Here is a 17231-nt window from a genome sequence, read left to right on the forward strand (position 1 = left end):
TTCAAAGAAAGTAATAGTGTCACAGAAATGGCCCAAAGGACTAGGGCTTATGCTTTCATTGTGGGCATCCAGGTTCAATCCCTGGTACCATATGGTTCCCACTGTTCACTGTAACCACAGAGCACTGAGACAGGAGTAGTCACTAAGCACCACTGGATGTGACCCTCTAAAAGCAAAACTATATATCACTATCATGCATGGAAAATCAATGTACTACTGAAAATAGAAATAAATGTAAGGACACCCAACAATGCTACTAACTTCTAGTTTGCTACTATATCTTACCTAAGGCCCAAGGTCCAAGGTGCTGGTTAGAAATGAGTTTAGCAACTGTTAAGAGACAGGAACCATACAAATATACAAATACTCTCCTACTCAGAGGAAACCTAAGTCTTCCATCAAGAGACCTTAGAATTCTGTGATCGAGAATAAATTGCTTCAAATGTTTAGATCCACCAGACTCAGTGCACAATCCAACCCCATCCAGAGCCCCAGGATCAGAATCTCATTTCATCAAGACTCCTGGTGAACCATGGAGGAAGAACTGCCTACAGAGGCTACCTCTAGAGTAAACTATTTCCCCTGTGCAGTGCCAAGGACTGAACTAGGCCATATAGTGCTGGAGATATAATCCAGGTAGGCAGTATGCAAGGCCAGCACCCCACTGCTATATTCTCTGGCCCAGCTTCCTTTTTGGGGGTGGGGAGGGGTACACCCGGCAACGCTCAGGAATTACACCCGGCTCTACACTCAAGAATTTCTCCTGGCAGTGCTCAGGAGACCATGTGGGATGACAAGGATTGAACCTGGGTCTGCCACAAACAAGGCAATCACCTTACCTGCTGTACTATCCCTCCAGTCCCCTAGCCCCAACTTTAAACGTACTTTTAAAAGAGCTATTTGTATGGTTCCTGTCTTTTAACAGTTGCTAAACTCATAAACATACTTTTAAAAGAACTCCAAAATCATCATGGTTAACTGTCCAGTACCATCGAGATACTGCCCTAACAGCTCTAAGTGTGCCAGGACTGGAGAGGTAGTTCAGTAGGTAGAGAATTTGCCATGCATGTGGCTAATCTGGGTTTGATCCCTGAGGCCTCAAGTGGTCCCCTGGCTGACCAGGACTTATTCCTGAGTTCAGGGCCAGAATTAGGTTCTGTGCACCACCAGCTATGGCCCAAAACCAAAAACCGTGTGTCAAACTCTCACACACACACACACACACACACACACACACACACACACAAATTCTGGTTATTGCCACCAACAAATAGTCCTACTCAGGGAGTTCTACATTGAAACTAAAACTGGATTAAGAGGGGCTGGAGAGACAGTACAGTAGGTACAAGCCTTGTCAAGCAGGTAGTCAGCTGCCCTGGGTTTGATTCTCAGCACCTCATATGATCCCCCGAGGCTCACCGCCAGGAGTGATCCCTGAGCACAGAGCCAGGAATGAGCCTTGAGCATTAGCACTGCTGGGTTGGCCCAAAATCCAAAAGGCAAAAAGAAGGGGAAGAAGAAGGGTCGGGGGTCAAATGGAAGAGACAGAGAAGACTGGAAAAACTATTCAATGATATTTTAGGGCCAGGGATATAGCTCAGCAAGAGAAGCACTTGCCTTGCATTTGCGAGGGCCTGGACTCAATCTCTGGCATCATGAGGAAAAATATGTTTAGGGGTTTTGGGAGATGGCTCAAAGGGCTGCAGTCCATGCTTTGGAGCTCCTAGATTTGGTCCCTGTCACCACACGGTTGAGCACAGCTGGGAATGACCCTGGCGTACAGAGCTGGGAACAGACAGCAACACCGCTGGGCCTGGCCCCCCAAATAAGTATAAAATTAAAATTTGTATTTCTAGAGCTGGGAAGATAGTACAGTAGCTAAGGCCTGAACACCCCAAACCAAAACTTCTGTCACTGTCACTGTCCTCCCGTTGTTCATCGATTTGCTTGAACGGGCCCAGTAACATCTCCATTTTTTTGAGACTTGTTACTGTGTTTGGCATATTGAATACGTCGCGGGTAGCTTGCCAGGCTTTGCCGCGAGGGCAAGATACTCTCGGTAACTTGCCAGGCTCTCCGAGAAGGGCAGAGGAATCGAACCTGGCTTGGCCGGGCTGACTGCCCGTAAGGCAAATGCCCTACCGCTGTGATAGCGCTCCAAACTTAAAAATAACAAAACAACAACAACAACAACAAAACAAGGAGGGGAAGAAGTTTAAATTTCTAAAACCTAAAAAGTTATGACCATCAAGCTGTTCCCTGTGGTTTGTTTTGGTTTCTGGTCCACAGCCAATGGTGCTTGGAATTTACTCCTAGTGGGGATCCAGGGAACACGATTCAATCCAGGATTGAACCACAGTTGGCTGCATACAAGGAGAACACCTTTACCCCTCTATCTCTCATTACTTTTTTTTCCTTTTGGTACTTGCACCATATCCTGCAATACTTGGGCAATCTCCTGGGTTTCCACTCAAGGGGACCATACACGGTGCCAGGGATCAAAACTTCATAGACCATGTGCAAGGCCAGTACCCAACCTGCAGTACTATCTCTCTGGACCCTTCTGTGACATTACCTGTAATAATAAAACACTGAAACTGGTCTAAATGTGGGGGACAAATAGATAGCATAGCAGTATTGACCTGAGTACAATCTCCAGCATCCCCAAGCACTGCCAGGAGTGATTCCTGAGTGCAGAGCCAGGAGTAAGCCCTGAGCATCATGGGCGTGACCTAAAAAGCAAAATAACAACAACAAAAAATGCCTATATATTTCTTAAGCTAGAATATGACTTGTTATTGCAGATTCTGGGCATTTGAGTCACACTCAATGCTATTACCAGCATTGCTCTGGAGACCATGGTACCAGGAATTGAACTGGAGTCAGCCATGTCAATAGTTACCCTGTAATATCTCTCTGTCCCTTGTTATCGTGTATTTGTAAAAAAAAAAAAATATCCTTTCACAAAGAACTATCTTTCTGTGGTTCTCTTAAGTAAGTTGAATTGAAGATTTAACTGGATCAGATCTTTTATGATTCACTAGCGAGATTTTATTTTTGGGGTGGGGACTTTAGTTACTGAAATGTGTGTGGTATAATGATGACTCCAATTCACTAAACCATTGGAGGCAGTGCTATGAGCTTTTAGAAGCTATTTGATATATATCATACTCAGAAGCTCAATAGATTTTCCTGAACCCACTAAAAGTGATATGAAGGACCCCAGAATAGGTAACAGTATTTGAGTCAAAACTCAAACTCCCAATAATCTATTAAATTTCTCTTCCCCCACTTCCCTTTATTTGCTAAGCTCAAATGTGACTCCCCACACACACACAAAAAAAGAAAACCTGCAATGCTGCAAAGATTCTGCCAAAAAACTTTAAAAATAAAACCACACCCATTGTGATGATCACTGGTGCTCTCTAATGCAAAGTACGATTTAAATAACTCAGCATGCTAAAGATAGAGCTGCCTGTGTGTGCGCGCTAAAGAGTTCAATGTCTGCAATCAGTGTGACAAAGTGAGGAGACACAATGTGTCACCATGATTAACAGAGCCTGAAAACATGAAGGTTCCAGGCTGCTGTGCAGATGTGAGATGCTGATGAGCTGATTTTGAGTATCTTCCACTGCCAAGAAACTGACTCGAAAAACCTCACCCCACATAGTCTGGGAAAAAGCCCAGAATGAAGTCACCAGAAAACAGAAGAGAAAAAGAGAGAGTAGTATCCAACTCAAAGCTCAGTCACTGGGCTGGCTGGAAGAGCCTTTGAAGAAGGTCCCACACCCCTAGTTTGTATAGAGAGGGAGGCCCAGAGAGGCTGACTTAATAGCCCCAGGTCACACAACAAGCTGCTAATTGCTATTAGAACCCTCGCATCTCCACCCCGAAGTTACAGACCTGATTTAGACCCCCCCCAGAGGGAGGGGTAACCTAGTTTATCATTTCAATAGAGTGCTGCCAGCTAGCCCAGTAACTGACACCTCAAGTTTGTTTAAATAGATAAGGGTTTCCCCTACAGGTCTTCAAACTGCTTTGATGTCATTGTAGTTGCTGTTAGTTTTTGACCACACTCAGTTGTGCTCTGGGCTTACTCCTGGCTCAAAGCTCAGGGATTACTCCTGGGAGGTGGGGAGAGAGGGGGAGGAGGCTGACACAGACCCCATAGGGGCCAAGGATCTAGAGTCTGGGTGGGGGGTGGGGTCATGTGCCTGCAAGGCAAGTACCTAACCACTGCCCAACCTCTCGACTTTTTAAAGTCAATGTCCTTTTTTAAAACAGCATTTAGAATCAGCGATTAACCCAAGAGGTGGCATAGGGGTTACGGAGCTCGCCCGCATGCTGTCAACCCTGGTTTAGTACCCCACACCTCATGTTTCCTTCCTAAGCATTGCCAGGAGTCACCAAAATATAAAATTAAAATTAAAAAATTACCCAGGTATGGAAGAGAAAGGTTTTTGACGTCAGGGTTGTATACTGCCCACCTGAAAAAGAGGCACATGTGGGGAGAGAGCGTCTGATGACTGGCTGGGCATCCAATGACCTGAGCGAGCTATCTGCCTTTTCAGGGCCTCCTCTTTCCTCTCTGACAAGTGGGATTAATACCTCCATACACGGCTGCTGTGCGCACTGAAGGAGACAAGTATAAGGTGCGTGGGCCATTGCTTGGCTCAGTATGTGTCACTGCATTCTCATGATCATTAACAACCCTGAGGTTTTTTTTTTTTTTTAGTTACTACTAACCGAGCGCATCTCAAGCTTTAATGAACACAGGAAACATCCAGATCTTGGATGCAAAAAGGAAATGGGTTTATGAGATTTCAACTGAGATTCTGCATTTCTAACAAGCACACGCAAGGGAACACACTTTGACAAGCAAGGATCTACCTAATCCAGCCCTTAGCAAGTGCTTAATACTATAAATCAGAAGTTCCCAAACTTATTTGGCCTATGGCCCCCTTCCAGAAAAAGCATCACTCAGTGAGAACATGAGATCTAAGCTGCAACCACGGAATTTTGTAATGTCTTTAGTGGGGAGGATGGAGTATGGGGACACTGGTGAGGAAGTTGATGCTGGTGGTGGGATTGGTGTTGCAATATTATATGCCTAAAACTCAACTATCAGGAACTTTGTAAATCATGGTTTCTTAAAGCAAACTTTTTAAAAAAAAAAAAAGCATAAACATTGATACCATTGTAACCATGTTGCTGTAACTATAATAATAAAATAAAGTTCCGGAAAACAAAAAGGAAAGAAAAAGTATAGTTCAGTACCCCGGAATCTACCTCTTTAAGCAAAAAGAAAGTGCACCCACTACACACAAAATTGCACCTGGATCTACTACTGCCTCTCTGGATGGTGCCGGGGAGTGTCCTGGGAGCAGGGGAAAGGATCATTCAGTTTGGAAAACACTGCTCCAACCAAAAATGGATGACCCCTTAGCCTTCTAACTTTCATCTGTAAAGTGGGGATGGGACAGGAGGGATGGTACAGTGGATAGCGCAAGGAGTAAGCCCTGAGCATCACCAAGTGTGCAGAAGGAAGGAAGGAAGGAAGGAAGGAAGGAAGGAAGGAAGGAAGGAAGGAAGGAAGGAAGGAAGGAAGGAAGGAGAGAGAGAAAGAAAGAAAGAAAGAAAGAAAGAAAGAAAGAAAGAAAGAAAGAAAGAAAGAAAAGCAAGCGAGGATGATCCTTGCTCCACATGCTTCCAAGTGACTGAACATTAGTGAACCAGAATGAACAGGCAGGAGCAGTGCAGACTGCAAAGCAATGGAAGCGGCACTGTAGGACTATCAGACTCACTAGTCAGAATGCTACGACTCACACACGAGAGTCTAAATGTGCCCGTGCAGTCACTAGCATATGTGGAAGGAGGCCTGAATTCCCTCGTTCAGACAGATCCTCCATTCAAGGACCCTCCAGGAATTCTGGCAGAACACACAGTTTTTCGAGGGATTCCCAAATCCAAAGCCTTGCAACCTGAGCCGTGTCACTCCGCAGCCAGGGAGAAGCAGCCCGCTGGCAGGCCGAGAACGGCAACCTGAAGGCCCAAGAGGGATTCTCCAGGGATCCCGTGCTCTCTCCCCGAGCTGGCCGGCTTCCCCCACTGCTTCACCGGCCAAGATCCTGAGTCAGGACGGCCATGCCGACAGCAGGAGGCCATGCGGCACTACCCTGGCAGAGCCTGTGCCCGCTGCTCCTGCTCTAAAGCTGGCAGTGGGGCCAGACTTGCGACAGGCAGGGTTCCGTACAGCCAGGGTGGAGGCCGAGGGGAGCTGCATGAGGCTGCGTGCCCACTGCATGCTCTGGTGGTTCCTCCCATAGATGGGATCCAGCATGATGCTTACAAACAGGGTCTCTCCACCAAGGGGGTCAGAGTAAGCACAGCTGCCTCTTACCACTGGGGGGCCTTGCCGTCCCACCCCTATCCCTGCATTCCTCCTGATTCCTTTAGTTCCTGCCCCGCCCTCCCAGGTCCTGCTGGTTCCACCTCTGAAACTCCCTCTCTCACCATCTCCACTGCTGCCACCTTAGAAGGCCACCAGCAACCCTCTCCTTGTCTCATGCTTCCAAATGGGTTGCCAGTCTGTCTGTCTGTCTGTTTGGGGACTATGGGTAAGGGTACCAGGACACATCAGGCTCTGTGTAGTGGGGGAGGAGAGTGTCTGCTCCATTCAGCCCAGGGATATTGTTCTTAAGTCCTTGGAAATCATTAATTATATGGAGGGATGGGACTGGAGCTACAGCACAGTGGGTAGGGCTTTTGCCCTAAACGCAGTCAACCCGGGTTCGATTCCCAGCATCCCATACGATCCCCTGAGCACCTCTAGGAGTAATTCCTGAGTACATGAGCCAGGAGTAACCCCCACGCCTGGCTCGGTGTGATCCAAAAAGAAAAAAAAATTATATGGACGGAGGCCAAAGAGGTCTTGATTCTTGTTTCTGAGCCACATCCAGTGGAGCCCCAGGGTCACGTGCCTGGTGGTGCTCAGGGGTCTATGTGGTGCGGTAAATTAGACCACATGCAAACAAGCGCTCCAGCCCTTTGAGCTGTGTCCCTAGTCTCCCTACATGATTTCCTTGTTGCAGTTGTTTTGGAGTCACACCCACCCACTGATGCTCAGGAACTAACTACTCCTGGTTCTGTGCTCAGAGATTATTTCCAGGTAGTGCTCAAGAGACCACATATGGTATAGGGGGATTGATGACATGGTATGCTGAGAATCAAACCTGGTTCAGATTGCTCCAGTCTCATCCATTCTCCTCTCTCCCTTCCCCCCCCCCACTTTTTAAATTGAGTCAAGGTCAGATACACAGTTACAAAGTTGTTCATCATCAGGTTTCAGTCATACAAAGTTCCTCCATGCTTCCCTTCGCCAGTGTACATTTCCCACCACAAACCAGCCCTACTTTTTAACAAATGAAAACTAGTTATCACGTCCCTTCTTCAAGTCTTTAACAATTCTACAATGCACTCAGAATCAAGTCTCAACTCCTTACTCTGGCCCACAAGCCCTATCAGATCTATGCCTCATTCCGGCCCCTCAGCCCACCTCTCCATTCTCACTGACCCCTGCACCAATTACTCTGAGTTATTCCCATCTCAGAACCTTTATCCTGGCTGTTCCTTCTGTTTTCCACATTTTGGGGGTGGGGCATAGGGGTAGGTGTGGTTTAGGCCACACCTAGCAGTGCTCACGAGCTATTCTTGGCTGTGCTCAGGGGGCCGCATGTGGTGCTGGGGATTGAACCAGGATCAGCTTCGATGCAAGGCAAGTGCCTTAAGTGCTATATTACCTCCCCAGCCCCCACACCACCTTTTCCAATGGTTTATACCTTTTCAGAGATCCTGGCAGCAAATCTCAGAGAAAATGCCGCCACCTTACAGTGGCCTTCTCTAAACACCCATACAGTAGGAGTCCCCAATCCTTTGGGCAGTTACTCTCCATGATGTTACCTTTCACAGTATTTATTTCTCTCTCCAGTTTACTTTTTTCTGTTGCTGTCACTAGAACACGGTTTCCCAAAATGGGCGATATACTGCCCCCTGGGGAGCACAAGCATGATTCAGGGGGCAGGAATTAGCCTCAAATGCAATTGGTAGGGGGTTACTTTCCATTTACTCAAAAAAAAAGAGGGAGATCTCCAGAAACACCAGTGATATTTTTTCTGGAAAGGGGGCAGTAGGCCACATAAGGGTGAAAGTCTCTGCACTAGGATCTGAGGTGACTGAGGCAAGGACTTCAGTTACCTCCTCACCATCATATCTCCAGGCCAGAATGACCTGGTGGACCCCGGGCACGTGGCAAATGTTGGGTGAATGAGACTCAGGCAGCTGTGAGGCTCCTGTGCTGAACGTGATGGCTGAAGAGACGCATGTGAAACAGGCCACTCAGAACCACGCAGCTTCCTTCCCTCTGCTCCCTTGACTGTAAAAATGGGGGTTGGAGCCTGGACTTCCCTCCCTTGCAGAGGTCTTGACAATATCAAATGGCTGAAGGCACCTTTCAACATGTTTGTAAACCCCTAGACAACATCTGTAGAACACTAGGACAGTGACCAGTGCTGTGCAGGCTCTTCCTCACAAATGCATACATGAGGGATGAAAGGGCCCTAGAAGCTACGCAACCAGCAGAAGTGTGGGGATACTGGGGCTGGAGCAATACACCTGAAGTGGGTAGGATAGGACACTTGCCTCGCACACGACCCAGCTTCAATCCCCAGCACTCCAAATGGACCCAAAGTCTGCCAGGAGTACAGAGCGAGGAGTAAGCCCTGAACACTGCTGGGTGTGGGATCTGGAAGAGATCTGGGTCAGTAGCGGACTCTATAATGAAGCCAACACCAGGTATTTATTTAAAGATTTCAACAGCCAGTAATACATAAATTCTCGTTTTTATTTTTTATTTTTTGGGCTCCACCCAGAGACGCTCACGGTTACTCCTGGCTCTGCACTCAGGAATTAGTCCTGGTGGTGCTCAGGGGGCCATATGGAATGCTGAGGATTGAACCAGGGCCAACTGTGTGCAAAGCCAGCACCTTATTCACTATACTATCACTTCCACCTCCAAAAGCTCTTAAGTTCTTGAAATATAGGGGAGATAGGACTGATCTCTGTACTTTCCCAATGCTCATTACCAGGTGATTTAATCAAAGGTGACTGAACTGGCATCCTACTATCAGTCTTTCTAAATTTTAAAATAATGACGGGGGTGGGGGGCCTGGAGTGAAAGCACAGCAGATAGGGCATTTGCCCTGCATGTGGCTGACCTAATCAATTCCCAGCATACTATATGGTCCCCTGAGCACCGCCAGGAGTAATTCCTGAGTGCAGAACCAGGAGCAACCCCTGTGCATCGCCGGGTGTGACCCAAGAGGCAAAAAATAAAATAAAAAATGAATGGGTTTCCCCAGCAATGTTCATGGAGCCAGAGAGAGCTATTCCTGGAACTGGATGCCGGGCCAACTGGGGCAGATGGTTAAGAGGACCCAAGGATACAATGGTGTTGGGGACCACTAGGGTGATCTGAGCACACCCAGTGGTGCTTGGAAGCCTCCATGGCTACCCCAGAAGTCCTCAGAGGCCCCCAGGGCTAACCCAGTGGTGCTGTGGGGGCCATGTGGGCGCTGGGGAGTGAATCAAGGTCTCACATACCTAACTCATGTGTCACTTCCCTGAGTGCAACTTTCACTGTGGCCTGAAATTCTAGATTCCCAGGGCAATCCTGTTAGTAGGCTGACATTTATATGCTACTTTGACAGCTCCTGTTTCAGTCATTCAGGACTCTTTGAGGTTGGCAGACCTGGTGTCATCAGCATATACTTTATTCACTAGCCATAAGATAATATGATGGGGCTGGAGCGATGGCACAGCGGGTAGGATGTTTGTCTTGCATGCGGCCGACCTGGGTTTAATCCCTGGCATCCCATATGGTCCCCCAAGTACCGCCAGGAGTAATTCCTGAGTGTAGAGCCAGGAGTAACCCCTGAGCATTGCTGGGTGTGACCCAAAAACCAAAAAAAAAAAAAAAAAAAAGAAAGAAACCAAAAAAATAAAGCCAAAAAAAGAGAACAAGACATTATGATGCTCCATTGAATGCAAATAAATACCTTCACCAAACATGCTGGGCATCTTACACATTCTAGGTTCAAATGCTCTCACAGGGTAGATACTATTATCATCCCCATTTTAGAGCTGACAATACCAAAGCACAAAGTGGTGAAGTCGACCGCTCTATGGCACACAGCCTGGAGGCAGGACCTGGATTTGAACCCTGGGAGCCAGACTCCATGCACTGGCACTAAAAGGACCTTCTGAAAACAGTCCATTCCTCTCATTTTAAATTTAAAATACTATTACCTTTCCCTTGGTAGTTGTGGAACATACATTTGGTGGTGGTGCTCCCACACCTGAAATCCTATTTTTTTTTTGAGCCGTGGGGGTTCCCAGGGAATTCTGAGCTAACTAGGCTACACTTCAATGTCCAAGAAGTATCACATCCTCAGGTACTTCTCAGGTCCTGCAGTGCTGGGATTAAATGAGACAATGTCCTTGTTTTTTTTAAAGGGAGTCCACTTCTGGGGGTGCTCAGGGGACCATCCAGTGCCAGGGATCACACCTGGGGCTCCTCTGAGCTGACACACCAGCCCTTTGAGACATCTTCCCAATACCCAGGATAATGCACTTGAAAACGACTTCCCCCTGATAGCACAGTGGGTAGGGTGCTTGCTTTGCATGCAGCTGACCCGGGCTGACCCCAGTTCAATTCCTCCGCCCCTCTCAGAGAGTATAGCAAGAGTACAGCGCCCGTACGGCAAAGCCTGACAAGCTACCCGTGACGTATTCAATATGCCAAAAACAGTAACTGTCACTGTCACTGTCACTGTCCTCCCGTTGTTCATCGATTTGCTCGAGCGGGCCCAGTAATGTCTCCATTGGAGATTTTGTTGTTACTGTGTTTGGCATAACGAATACACCACGGGTAGCTTGCCAGGCTCTGCCATGCGGGCGAAGAACAGTAACAATTCTCACAATGGAGATGTTACTGGTGCCCACTCAAGCAAATCGATGAAAAAACGGGAGGACAGTGCTATAGTGGTGTTCGAGCCACACCCAGTGGTGCTCAGGGGGCTCTTCCCGGCTCAGTCTCAGCAAGTTCCTGGCGGTCAGGGACTGAACCAGCCTAGTGGCCACCACAGCTGCATGTAAGGCAAGTGGCCTCACCTCCTATGGTGACATCTCCTTCATATCTCTCTCTCTCCTCTCTCTCTCTCTCTCTCCTCTCTCTCTCTCTCTCTCTCTCTCTCTCTCTCTCTCTCTCTCTCTCTCTCTCTCTCTCTCTCTCTTCTCTCTCCCCCCGGAAAAGTGCTTCTTAATCAGATACCTGTAAGTAGCTATTACCATGTAAGCACTTCCCCGGAGACATAAAGATACCTTATTCCAACAGAACAGCCAGCAAGGCCCACATGAGAATTAACCTCATAACCTCAGCTACCTCTGAGGGCTGAGGCTTAGCGGTCCCCCCACCCGGCTCCTTTCAGAGGGCCACACCTCGCCCTGCAGAATGGAGCCAGAGGCACGGAGCACAGGCGGGCTGTCAACTGCAGGACCTACACCCTCTGAGTGGGGCTGTAGGTATCTCCACCGGACCGGTCTCAAGGTCAGCACATCCTTGGAAGGAAGCCTGCCCTAAGCACCCACAGGCCCGCCAGGAGCTTGCTGAGACTAGGTGCCAAGCCAGCTGGCGAGCCCTGGAATCCTTGGAGCCCTGCCGTGGTTCGTTAACCATTTTACCGATAAGAGGGCTGAGAGCCCGCGGCTCATCCCTGGCCACGGTTGCTAAGAGGACCTGCAGGCTCCAACTCAGCCGCTCAGACTTCAAGTGCTCTCTTGGCCCTCCCCGGGCGGGGCTGTCCTAAGAATGCCCCTCGCCCGCTTCTGGGCAGCGTAGACCAGAGGGACACGCCTCATCTCCAGCACTCAGCGCCGCAACGGTCGGTCGGGGCTCGCTGGCCGAGAGCGAGTCAACTGGAGGCGGACAGCGGCAGGGACTGGCCCAAGGTCACACACGGGGGGCCCGGGGCAGCGGCGAGGTGCGGACACGCGGGCTTCCCCCGCCCCGCTCCCGAGCCGGGGCCCGGACAATGGCCCGGCGCGCCCACCTGGACCCCCGCGGCTCGCGGTCGCGCCTGGGGGTCGGGCCGCGCCTCCCGCCGGGAGCGCAGGGCGCGGCCGCTCGGACGCGCCGCCCGAGGATGCCCGGGAGGCGGCGCGGAGGATGCTCGGCCCCTCCCCGACTCACCTGCGGCCGGACCCGGCGGCGGGCGGCGGCGGCGGCGGCGGGGGCGGCGGCGAGTCCCGGGCTCAGCCATTCCCCGCTGCCCCGGATGGGGAGAGACTGCGGCCGCTCACTTCCTTAGCAACCCGGCTCGCCGACCCACTTCCTTAGCAACCAACGTCAATTTCAACAACTTTATTGAGACGCGGGAGGTGAACAGAGCAAGCCTGTTGGGCGCCGAACGGAGGGCTCCCCCCGCCCCCTGCCCGCGCACACACACACACACACACACACAAATCCAAGCCTGTTGGGCGCCGAACGGAGGGCTCCCCCCGCCCCCTGCCCGCGCGCGCGCGCGCACACACACACACACACACACACAAATCCAAGCCTGTTGGGCGCCGAACGGAGGGCTCCTCCCCCCCGCCCCTCCCCACACACACACATACACCCGGGCTGGCCAGATGCTGGAACTTGCTAAGTGCCCAACACACACACACACACACACACACACACACATACACCCTGGCTGGCCAGATGCTGGAACTTGCTAAGTGCCCAACACACACACACACACACGGGCTGGCCAGATGCTGGAACTTGCTAAGTGCCCAACACACACACACACACACACACACACACACCCTGGCTGGCCAGATGCTGGAACTTGCTAAGTGCCCAACACACACACACACACACACACACACACACACACATACACCCTGGCTGGCCAGATGCTGGAACTTGCTAAGTGCCCAACACACACACACACACACACACACGGGCTGGCCAGATGCTGGAGCTTGCTAAGTGCCCAACACACACACACACACACACACACACACACACACACACACCCTGGCTGGCCAGATGCTGGAACTTCCTAAGTGCCCAACACACACACACACACACACACACACACACACACACACACCCTGGCTGGCCAGATGCTGGAACTTGCTAAGTGCCCAACACACACACACACACACACACACGGGCTGGCCAGATGCTGGAACTTGCTAAGTGCCCAATACACACACACACACACACACCCTGGCTGGCCAGATGCTGGAACTTCCTAAGTGCCCAACACACACACACACACACACACACACACACACACACACACACACACACACCCTGGCTGGCCAGATGCTGGAACTTGCTAAGTGCCCAACACAACCGGGCCGGCCAGATGGAACTTGCAAAGTGCCCAAGTTCTTCGCCTCCGTTCTTTCAGCCAATCTTAAAGGTGTCAGGCTGCAAGGATGAAGACCCAACGCCAACACTTGTATCTCATGCCTCAGTTTCCCCCTCTGTAAAAAGGAATGTACTGCTAGGTGAAACCTTGTGGTTTCAGCTGCTGTTTGACTTCCCTTAAAGGTGTCTGAAAGTCCATTTTTCTGACTTGCCTTTCAGACTGTTACTGAGATAGCTTTGCCTAGGATTCACCTGATCCACTCTGTCCAGCAACTGGGTAATTGCTCTTGTCTCTCATCTCCCCCACCCCCCATGCCCACCGCACCTCCCTCTGCACACATGCGGCAATCACCATATCCTTGAGTCTGTCTCTCACGTATTTCTCCTGCCCAGCCACCTTTCTCCTCCTGAGTTCCCAGATCAGACCAGGCCTCATGGCCCTCGTCTCTGCCCAGCCTGCAACATCTGGTCTCTGCTACCTGTTTGTCCAGAAAAGTGCCAATGCATTTTCTTAAGGTGACAAGAGTGATCATTTTCAAACATAAAACAAGTCACATGGGGGCAGAGTGGTAGTATAACAGGTAGGGCATTTGCTTTGTACACTGCCAATCCTGGTTAGATTTCCAGGCATCCCATATTGGCCCTCTGAGCACTGCCAGGAGTAATTCTTGAGTGCAGAGCCAGGAGTAGCCCCTGAGCATTGTTGAGTGTAGCGAAAGAAGACAAAACAAAACAAACAAAAATCCTCATATCAATCAATCACCTCCCTAGTTTAACAACCTTTTTGGAGTTGTGGGGAGAAGACATAGTGGTTCTCAGGGCTTACTCCTGGCTCTGTTCTCAGGGGTCACCCACAGACCACACAGTCACTCACCTGTCATGGCATCTTGCTCGGTGCCCATCAGATTTTTTTCACTGAGACCATCCTATTGTAATGGTCAGGGATAGGGACAGGAGAGAGGATGGGATCCTAAGTCCCCTGGGACAGGGGAGAGTACTGGACACCTAGGAATTGGGGCAGGGGGGTGATAAATGGGATCTGAGGGTACCCAGCCTGCAGCTCTCCCCAACCAGAGAAAGGGAAGAAGAACCAAGGAAGGTTCCAGCATGACCTCACCAAGGGAAACTCACTTCTGACCAACTACTCCACAGGGCGCTGACACATGGCAGACATCCTGGCTCTCCCCGAGGGGTGAAGTCACCAAATCTTTTTCTCAGGAGTTCTAGGCTATGCTGTCCTGCAGATCTTTGCACAGTGAAATGACTGTGGGTCAGCGCAGATACCCTGAGAATGTGGCTAGTGCTACAAGAAGGAGTGCATGAATGTCTGTCTAAAGGGCCAAACGGGCAGAGAGCCCCAGTATGAGATAGCACAGTTCTGGCTGATGAAAACCGACAAGGCTGGACTGTGAGGTCCAAGCAGTCCCATAGTTGACTCCCTGGGCACGCCTCACCAGAGAGCTGAGCACTCAGCTTCCTCTCTGTCAGCAAAATCGGGCTCTCCGTGCTGCTGCTCAGGTCTGCCTTCGGTTGGAATTAGCAGGGAAGGCGTGGGATAGTGCTGGGCATTTGCTAGAAGCCCTCCAAGTGGGGGATGGTTCCATGATTGGGGTGAGGGCTGTGGTGTTCTCTTGGGGGAACAAGCACTGAAAATGCAAGAATTTCTGTTGAAAAAGAGAGCTTGGTTTTCTTTGAAATGTCATACCGTTTGGGGGAGATGGCAGAAAAGAGGTCATGTAAAAATGTTAAAAATGGAGCGAATGACTAGGAAGCAAAGAGTCTCATTTCAGAGAGCCCCTTTTGTGAAGGAACAAGATGCTGTGTTTGGACCAATGCCAGGGCCCCCAAGATCTACTTCATGGTTCTCACTTGGCAGAAGGCCCAGGTTTGGTGCAGATGAGGCTCTGGCAACTAAAGGAGGCTCTCAGGGATGGGAAGCTAGCTAATGCTTTCTAAACTCACATCCTGAAGGTTTTCTGAAGAACGCCAGCTAGAAGTTGGCGGCTGATTGCTTCCTCCTCAGGCACTTAACTGGTACATGACCTTGGGCAAGTGGTTCACCTCTCTGCTCCTCATTTCCTTCTTGCCTCCACCCCTGCAAGATTGCTTTGAGAATTTACCCAGAAAATGGGTGTTTCCCCAGTGGTCAGGCCCCATTCACAGTTAGAAACCCTGAAAATACTAATAGTAGTTAAAGAACACCAGGAGGTCATAGAAGCCTGGTGATAGAATCAGGCCAGAATCTCAGTCTCTTTCTTACTGGGATCCTCTGTGCCTGGTACAGTGGCTGTCACACAGCACCGTAGCACTGTAGCACTGTCCTCCCATTGTTCATGGATTTGTTCGAGTGGACACCAGTAACATCTCCATTGTGAGACTTGTTGTTACTGTTTTTAGCATATTGAATACATAACGGGTAGCTTGCCAGGCTTTGCTGTGCGGGCGGGATACTCTCGGTAGCTTGCCGGTCTCTACGAGAGGGGCGGAGGAATCAAACCTGGGTCGGCCGCATGCAAGGCAAACACCCTACCCACTGTGCTATCGCTCCAGCCCACAGCACCATAAGGGAAGGTATTTGAAGACCCCTATGATCTCATCACTTTTCAAATGAGCAGATTTTTGAAAACATAAGACTGACAGTTGGCAAGGATGAGAGAGGAGCACTTCATCCTGCTGCTGATGGAATGAACTTGGCACAAATTGTAAGAAAAATTAACATGATGACTAAGAATTATTTGAGTCAGTCCAATTTGCTTCTAGGAATCAGTTCTGAGAAAAGTAATGAGAGGTGATCTAAAGATCTAGATGCAGCACATTCACCCCAGTCTTATGACAATACTTACTGCCTTGAAAAAATATATTTCATATTAAAGCAATAGCTAGGTATACTGAGGTATGTCCGTAAGAGAGAATATTATGTTTTCATTGGAGATCATGCTTTCAAAGAGCATCAAGGTGGGTAGGGAGATAGTACAGCAGGTGGGACTCTTGCCTTGCCTGCTGCCAACCCAGGTTCAATTCCCAGCACCATATAGCATTGCCCCAAGCACTGCCAGAAGTCATCCCTGAGCAGAATCAGTGAGAGTTAGCCCTGAATGCCACCAGATTCTACCCAAAAGCAATAAAAGAAATAAGCTGTCAAATCATGAGAAGACATGGAAGAAATTTATGTGCATATTACTAAGCGGAAAGAAACTAATCTGAAAAGACTACCATAATTCTTGATTGAGACTCACATTCCCAGAAACAAGAAAAAAAAAAGCCTAGTTATGTGACAATCTGGAAAAGGCAAAGCTAGGAAGACAGTAAAAAGATTAACTGTGGCCAAGTATTAAGGGTCAGAGAGATAGTACAGTGGATAGGGCATTAGCCTTGTATGCAGCCAACCCGGGTTGGATCCCTGCCATCCTATATGGTCCCCTGAGCACCGCCAGGAGTGAATCCTAAGTGCAGAGCCAGGAGTAACTAACCCCAGAGCACCGCCAGGTGTGGCCCCAAAACAAAACAATAACTGCCAGGTATTAGGGAAAAAAGGATGGAGAGTCAAGCACAGAGTACTTTAGGAAAGTAAAAGTACTCTGTGATACCACAGTGATGAATACCTGTCATTACCCATGTATTCAAGATCATAGAATGTACAATGCAACCCTATGGTAAACTGCAGTCTTTTTTTGCGGGGGGAGGGTCATACCCGGTGATGCTCAGGGGTTATTCCTCAATCTGCACTCAGGAATTAACCCTGGCAGTGCTC

At 49.5% G+C, this 17231-nt stretch overlaps 1 protein-coding gene across 1 annotated transcript in view; it reads right to left on the minus strand.

Annotated features, from left to right (window-relative positions):
* KIF3B (kinesin family member 3B) overlaps window positions 1-12431 on the minus strand; it is a 40697-nt gene extending 28266 nt beyond the window's left edge. The window contains exon 1 of the mRNA XM_056121195.1: window positions 12305-12431. The gene's annotated coding sequence lies outside the window, so the exon portion shown is untranslated. The remainder of the gene's footprint in view (window positions 1-12304) is intronic.
* Window positions 12432-17231: the final 4800 nt, after the last annotated feature.

Source organism: Sorex fumeus, unplaced genomic scaffold (genome assembly GCF_029834395.1).
Source record: "Sorex fumeus unplaced genomic scaffold, SorFum_2.1 ptg000044l, whole genome shotgun sequence".
NCBI lineage: Eukaryota > Metazoa > Chordata > Mammalia > Eulipotyphla > Soricidae > Sorex > Sorex fumeus.